Source organism: Protopterus annectens, chromosome 11.part0 (genome assembly GCF_019279795.1).
Source record: "Protopterus annectens isolate FY-2018-M chromosome 11.part0, PAN1.0, whole genome shotgun sequence".
Taxonomy (NCBI): domain Eukaryota; kingdom Metazoa; phylum Chordata; order Ceratodontiformes; family Protopteridae; genus Protopterus; species Protopterus annectens.
The window spans coordinates 849,907,561-849,916,310 of record NC_056745.1 but is presented as its reverse complement, the minus strand read 5'-3'; the positions used below and the strand labels follow the sequence as shown (position 1 = coordinate 849,916,310).

Genomic DNA, 8,750 nt, shown 5'->3' with positions numbered 1-8,750 from the left:
ACCGCCAAATAAATGAACTATATAAAACAAAAACAGTGGCTTGGTAGCAAGCAGTACTTGAGATCCCATAGTTAAATACAGAAAGCATGTTTTCAGCAATATGGATAACAGGGTATTTGCCTAGCATGGCCTCTTACTTACATTAACACAGCAAGAAAGAAGAAAAACAGAGTAGGCGACATAGACAAAAGTAAATATTCATAGTGCAAGCTGGATGATCTGCGTGCCCAGAAAGACTCAACCACAGTAGATATAATCTATTGCAGCAGGTACTTTAAAAGCATCACCTGGCAGTTTACATTCCCAGGACCTAAAAAGGAAAATATAAAATTTACATGTATTAGAGATGTGCTTGGTTTGCCTTTTCCTTTGTGATATAATACCGTTATTGTCTGTATGATGCATTTTTATAATACTCATCTTACAGTTCGTCTCCTCTTTCTGCAAGCAACTGCCTTGGCTTTATTTTTGCTGTTTCTGGCTATCACACACGGTTCATTTTAATCCCTGCCTGGTTGACACCACCATTGCTCAAAGATACCTTAAACATCAAAAACAGTATGCAGAGTCTTTTGATTTCTTTTTATACATAAAAGCGCTGCAGCGCGATCGATGGGGAATGGGTTCACTGGCGCACAGCTTGTAGAGTCACAGCAAAGGATATCCCGCTGGGAACCTCACAATGAAGTAGCGTTCCTTGTTGACACGTGGATCTATCTCTAAACGGAGATAAGGCTGTTTTAAGTACATTAAACAGTCCTGGACTTGCTAAAACTTTTAAAGCAGCTGGAAAGCAAGTGACTGAATAGCTGAAGCCTCCGTGGGTAAATTCAAGTTGAGAAAAGTACAACTGTAGAAACGATCGTGCTGGAGTTATGTGAGTTCATGTTTGTACAGGAATCTTGCTGAAAACTTTTGAAATGTCTCTCTTGCTTCAATTAGGGATGATATAGAGTATTTAGTATCGTTTTGGTAGAAAATCAGTGTGCTTGGATAACGCATTTGAAACCTAATGTTTCTTTTGATGAGGTCAGAGCAGAACGGGCTAATTTCTGTCTGTTTTCTTTAATGGAGACAGGTAAATCTTGTGTGAAGTTTATTTTATGCTTGTTCCACATAAAGTTTCTATTCTTTTTTGCTGCATAGAGGATCTGTTGAGTGGTTTGAAAGTTAAGTAATCTTGTGTAAACTTGGCGAGGAGCTGTAGTATCTTGTCTTTTATGCAATGCACGGTGAGCTCTCTCAATTATAATAGTGTTACTGCCATCTTCTGAATGTAAAAGTGATTCAAATATTTGTTTTGTTATAGTAAGCAGGCCTTGGCTGTCATAGGTTTCAGGAGACCTCTTATTAAAATATTATGCGCCTGCTCCTAGCTTCAAGATCTGTAAGTTTTGACTGTAAATCTGACAAGGAGGCTGTTTTGCACGTAATTCTTCTGAAATAGACTGTATTTGGAACTCATTAGACTGTGTTTTTTGTTCAAGTGTGTCAACTATGTCCACTATTTGATTAATAGATTTTCCTATAGTTGAGAGTTGTTCGAGAAGCTTTGTATAGCTGTGTGAATGGGCTGAAGGGCCTGTTTAAGTTCTTCCATGTGAAAGCCGGGATCTTCCTTGTTACTAGTGTCACTTTTGGAGGATTCAGTATTTTGTTTATTTGTTCTCTGCCTTTTTGAAAGAGCCTCCTTTTCAGGAGAGAAAATTGCTGATGCTTTAGCTTTGATTGTTTGAGTATCCATAATAATAGAGTCATTTGTTGTTTTAATCTGCCTAGCCATGAGGAGCCAGAGTTATTGCAGACAGCAGTAGGCCTTCCTGAATCACTTTGAGAAGATAAAAAGAAAGATGAAAAAAAAACCACTGTGAGAGAGCCAGAGAGGGTGAAGATCTGTCATGCGTTTTTCCACTTCCAAAGTAATGCAAGTTCCACATAGATGAAGTAGAAGCAGCTCTTTTTGAAGTAAGTATTACTTAAGAAAGAATTTTGAGGTGAGGAGCTCTGTGCTTAAGCTGTTTCCTAGTCGACCACCATTTTGGAATCCTAGTTAGAGACTTTGAGTTCTTCAAGTTCTAAATATCACCGTATCAAATAGCTCTTAAGTCTGCTATCATTCCGCTTAATCAGCAACTCTAATAACCATTAAAAATAAAGTCTTTGTACAAATTCAGTAAGCCCCCAATAATATCTAGCATTCGGCGTTTAGATAACACTATCATCTGCTCAACTAGCAGAAAATGTTCATTAATTGACCATTCATCGCATGTAGCGGGAAATAGTTACCTGGAATTTAGAAAGGCAGTTTGTAGTCTTAATCTACAGGGTTAGTTAGGGCTATTAAAACCTTGTTGGGAGTGATAGCATCCAGGGAAGAGTTGCAGCTGCCCCTTGGGTAGAAGAGAAATGGCTGACTACACCAAGACCATTCAAAAGGTTTAATTTGGGATGAATTTGATTACTTCACTGACAGCCGAGATTGGCGTGAGGTCCTCTGCCTTTTTAGGCACTTAGAGATATCTCAAGTAACATCTAGATACTCTGTGATCTTACGCTACTGGGAGGAAACAGGAAAATAAGGCTAGAAAAGAAGGGTGCCGTTATTCCCTGAATATAACTGTACTTACTGTTCAGTCCATAGATGATGCTTTTCACACAGAGATGACAGGAAAAATAGCACCTCCTACCCTCACCCCCCCCCCATCTCTGAAGGGAAGCAAATGAATCAAGGGAAGGATTAGTGGTTAATAAGTAGGCTGAAGTATAATACTGAATTGTACTGATAAAAAATAAAGGAACGTTAGCATGGAAGAAACAATTGAGTGGGTTTTATCCTTTATTGTCAAGGAAGTATTACTGGTGAAAGTTTGCCTACTTATTGACTGAGGGATTTTTATAGAAAAGGACAGAATTACAGTGGATGATAAATAAGAGATGAAAATAGAAAATATTTGCATATTATGTAAATAGCATGAAATGGAGAAATCAAGGGTACATAGATTTAGAATGAAATAGTTCTACAAAAGTTTAAGATCTTTCAGGTTGAACATTAAACATAGGAACACAATTTACAGGTATTTTGTTTTTTGATTACAGGTGAATTTGCTGTTATGCCAGTTACATATTAACTATAGTGGAAAATATTAATGCAAGCTATATGACATGGAAACATTCAAAGACGGGGTGGAATATTTTACAATGAACTAGTTTGCCCTGAGCAATGTACTAACCTGCTACAATAAGAAGCAGACTGCTAATGAACTCAGAATGTATGCAGTAATTATGGTAATCAGACACCGGTATGTAAAGAAAATATATACATTTTCAGATATTCATGGTTGATTTTATGTCACTAATAGAACTATTTGCTTTTAATAACAGGAACAGTTTAACAGGCAGTGAAAACAGCTGAATAACAATAATAATAATAATAATAAACAAAAATAATCCTATCTGAAGATATAAAAGGTAAAATAAACTACTATGGATAACAGAGAAAACTAGCCAAAGTGGTATGGGACTCAGGCAAGCCTTTGTTCATTAATAAAGAGGTGACTTCTGATACAATTCTTAGCAAGAGCAAAATTTAACAGCTAAATAGAAAGGAGTTTTATCAATATAGACAGGAAAGGAAATACAAACACTCACTGCCTTTTTTGAAATTACTTTTAGCAAAAGCAGGAGATGAATACTTAGGAGACTACATGAACATCTTAGGAAGAAAGAATGACCTGGAGAGATTCAGTAACATAGACTTCTGTGTGATAATGGGTGGTGCTTCGCATTTCATGAAAGTTTAGATTGTCAAGTGGACCTAAGGTTATCAGAACATAATCTGCAATCATCAATAACTTCAGTTGCTGTATATCCGTGCATATCCCTGCAAAGTAAGTTGTTTGATATGCAAAGCTGAAGGACCGATATATATACAGCAAAAAGCAAAGGGGAGAGTAAGAATTGGTGGTAGTTGCCCCTTGTCAAATGATAATCTTCTGACAGTGATGATAAGAATTTTAACCAGGTAATTTAAATTTCAAAAATGATTTGTAAATCTTTCTTTGAAACCCATCCTGTCCAACATCTTAAACAAAAGGATCCAGTTGGCCTTGTGAAATGTCTTTTTAGTATCAAAACTTAGTCCACTGGAAATTTTTATGCAGTTGTACAGCTTCAATAACCATTATGTTCTTAATTATTATATCATGCCATCTCACCACAAACCCACATTGATTTCTATGGACTTCCTTAGAAATAGTTTTAGTCACCCTCATGGCCAATAAGGCTATAACCATCTTCTTGGCATGTTTAAAATTAACATTGGTTTGTACGGTGGTGGCACAGAATCCTTTCCCTTTTTTTAATATTAGTGCAATAACACGTTTGGACTAAATTACTCTCTACAGTTTCCATAACTGCAAGAGGAGCATATTTCATTGTGAAGATTTATTCTAATTTGCAATGTATCTCATTAGGTTAGTGATTAGCCCACATCTGACTTACACATCTCTATTTTTATTCAAAAATTCTCACACTAATAATACATTGTCGTCATTAATCCTTGACATTTGATATGACCTGTAATAAAATGCTTTGAAACCTTTTAAAACTGCCTTTGGATCACTGACAATTTCCATAGTCCACTTCTCCTGGTTTGCATATAACTACCTCTGTTCCTTCTGTAGCTTCAGTTGAAAAGTTAAGGATGTCAATGCTTTAAGTGTGCAAACAAAAAAAAAGTAGGTCACTGAAAACAGTCTTTTGAAACTGCAACCTCCTCTCAAAATATTCCATTTCCTGCATAGATCCTAACAACTATGATTTTCTTCTACTACTAAAGCTGAAGCTACTTCAGGTGCCCTTGAGCAGTGTTTCTTCTCTGTTCTGCTCATATTTATTGTTATCTCTTAAGCCTTATTTATAGTATTCCTCTTAAGTGTACCCTAAACCACCTCCTGGACAATATCCCTACTATTCCAAATTGCCATTCAGGGGATCTACTTATGGTTTCTTTAAGATTTCTATTTCAAATAAATATGAAGGGAGTTTACAGTGTTGCTCTGCTGAACTTTCATTTCCTAAAGTTATCTTTAGAATTGTTAAGAGTAAAGTCAGGAAATCAAGGGACCGAGCAAGTGCTTTCTAAATTTAAAACATGTTCCGGCATTTTATGCATTGTCATCTGAGATTGTAAAGAACATCAAAGTAGCTTTATTAATTATAGGAATAGAAAAAAAAATCATAATACATAGGATATATATATATATATATATATATATATATATATATATATATATATATATATATATATATATATATATATATATATATATATATATATATATATATCTATATATGTATACTAGCTGTACCCGACCATGCATTGCTGTGGCTCAGTCTGGTTAAATGGAAAAGAAAGAAAAGAGAAAGCACACGTTTCTAATATGTTTAATTTCAAAATGCTTCTGGGTATACAATATTTTTTGTTGTTCCATTGTCAGTGCAGATATAGAGATTGTCTGGTTTGCCGACTCTCGAACACGCAACATATAATTGTCCATGTAAGAAGCAAGACCGCACAATTCTAAAGATTGGCCCTGAGCTTTGTTGATGGTGATTGCAAACACCAATCGAATTGGGAATTGCAATCTCTTAAACTGAAATGGCATATCCATTGGAATCATAGGAATGTGAGGAATGAGGACATCTTCACCTTTGAAAGGTCCTGTCAAGATTGTTGCTTCTATGACATTGCTCATTAATTTTTTTAATGCAAGCCGCGTGCCATTGCAAAGCTTTGGCTGGTTGATATTTCACAACATGATATTTGGCACGCTGATTTTCAATTGCAGTACATGCGGTGGCATCCCTGGCAGATTGAGTGAATTCAAAAATTCTGTTGGATAATTAACTGCTTCATCTGCTTCCACAACAGTGTCAACGGACTTGTATGTGACTGCCTCACTTTGAATGTTAGACTGAATAATATTGTTAAGTTCGTAGACGTCTTTGTTCTTGGCTGCAAGAATAGCTCATTCAGTCAGCCAATCATGATTCTTATAATTGGTTTGAATATTGGGAAATACTTTTTCAACCAATTCTTCTTTTGACGTCACTTAATTGCAGAAGTTATGAGGCAATGAAATTCGTCCTGAGGTCAGATCAACTGGCACCTTTCCGTTCCCAATTTCCAGCAATTGATGTGAGAATATCTCAGCTGATCGATCGTTTTGCAGCTGGACGCACATATTTGTAGTTAATTTTAATGTCTTTACATGTCGCCACAAAGTAGAGTATTTCAGGCAAGCATTTATTTCGTCCACTGGTGTCGATTGAGGAAGTACAGGTAATGTTTGCCTGAAATCTCCTGCAAGCAATATTAATGCGTTCCCAAATGGTGTGATGTTTCCACGCAAATCTTGCAATGATCGATCAAGAGCCTCAAGCGATTTTTTGTGCGCCATTGTGCATTCATCCCAAACAATAAGTTTGCATTTCTACAATACTTTTCCCATGCTGGATGCTTTGGAAATGTTGCACGTCGGAGTTTCAATGAATTGCATGTTCAATGGCAATTTCAAAGCGGAATGAGCAGTTGTTCCACCTGGTAGCAATGTCGCAGCTATTCCGGACGATGCAAGAGCTAAGGCTATGCCATTTTGGGATCGAATTGCTGCCAGAATCAGTGTAATTAGGAACATTTTACCAGTTCCTCCTGGCGCAGCTAAGAAGAAGATTTCTCCAATCCCGTTATTGACAGTTTGCATTATTTGATTGTAAATGCCTTTTTGCTCAAGCCTTAGCTTAGGATTTTTTGATTGCACATATGACAAAAGATCACCCATGTTGTAATTTTGTTCACGATGCAATTCTACATCGAAAGAAGCAGCAGCAGATCGATTCATTAATGGCATTCCCAATTGATTGAGAACTTTGTTCGCGATTTCTAAGCACAAATCTTCAATCATTATCAACGCTTTGTTGTAGATTTCTGCTGTGAAATCCATGTTCATATTTGAATTTTCCTTGCGTATTCAACAGAAAATATCTTCAGCTATGTGCGATTTATATTTCTCCCATAACTCTGTTGGAGATGAAGGAGAGCAGGCGGTCAAAATGATTGCAAACAATGCACAAATTTGATTTGGATGTGACATATTGCACGCGTCATTAATACAGTGTCGGTCATTCTCCAATAAATTCAGAGCTTGACATGCACTGCGGAAAGTGGCATGTGTAACGCCGTTGACAATTCTCAATTGCTGGAACGACGTTGGACCGGGCACATTTACCAACAACATGCGAAGAAAGAAGCATTCATCTTGATTGGGATGCATGGTGTACTGTCTGCCTATCATAGTTTCTTTGAATATGCCAGGTTATTCGTCAACTCACTCTCCTCGTTTGCGTAGTTCAAATGATTTTCTACTCGCATTCCATGTGTAATATGTAGGCACTTCCGAATACAGCAGTGTTTTCGCAAACGCGTCATTTTGACATAACGTGAAGAAAGCAGTTAATGTTGTAACCGGTGGATTCAGGGCTATTTGTTGCACATTTGCAGCTGTGAAATAAATGCGTTGTCCATTTTCTAGATGTATTGCTAAGTGAACAACAGCTGGACTTTGTTCATGTATGGGCAATGAAAGAATTCGCCATACAGCTTCATTGCTGCTTATGTATCTTCCAGCCTGATACTGTGCAATTTCATCTATATGTATGTCCGCATTTCTATCACTTCTTTCTAGTTGCACGCCAAAAACTGCCATGTCGCTGCCTTTATTCACATACTTACAAATGCATTTGATCGATTTAACGGAGTTACAGTATTCCACGTTTATGTGTGCTTTGTATGTTTTTGATAGCAAAGGCGAATATGGAACAACCCACCGGTTATCTACTTCGGTGTCACCAGTTCGGATTTGTATGGTTGCTAATTTACTGCCATCTTCTGCTGTATAAAGGATATCCATCATTTCCTGTAACTGTGTTGGATACTAATGCTCGAGGATATCGCTTAGAGCATTTTCCGTCTATCATGCATGGTGAATTTGGATTCAGTGTACCGCAAGGTCTATGTATCATATTTTTCATCACAACTTCATGCAAATCTTTATCGATGTCAGCATCGGGTATTTCAGTGCATATTACATCGTCGATTTCATTTGAAGTGATTTTGTTATAGAGCCAGATTAGTATATGTGCGTGTGGCAATCCTCTCTTTTGCCATTCCACTGAATACATCCAGCAGCACACAGAGCCAAAGACTTCATGTTTTACCATGAAACCCATTAGCAATTTCAGCTTTTGTCTGAAAACACGTGCTGTGATGTCATGCCTATCCACCGGCGATTGCCCAGGAAGTAAGAGCTGTTGTATATAGCCCCAAGCTGGATTGCATGTGAATGTAATAAATAGTTCTGGACGCCCGTAGTGATGAACATACACAATTGCATCTTGAGTGTATTAATGCATATGGCGTGGACTGCCTGTATATGAAGTTGGCAAAATCGTTAGTCTTCCAACGTTAGTTGTATTACCATCATTTACAACTGCATCTCACAAATGAACGTATTCTTCAGAGTGAAGCTTGGTCTGATTCAAACGGATGAATATCAAATGCTCTGTTTCAATTTTTGCATACATATCTATGATGTATTGGTGAAACAATTGACGGCATTTCAAAATGTGATTGTCTTCATTTTCTCGAATCATTAATCGGTATGAATAATAGTTCATTGCACTGCATTTCA

The 8,750-nt window shown here is 37.0% G+C and overlaps 1 pseudogene; it reads right to left on the bottom strand.

Annotated features, from left to right (window-relative positions):
* Positions 1-295: 295 nt before the first annotated feature.
* LOC122815003 lies at positions 296-7,004 on the bottom strand (annotated as a pseudogene).
* Between the last annotated feature and the right edge of the window lie 1,746 nt (positions 7,005-8,750).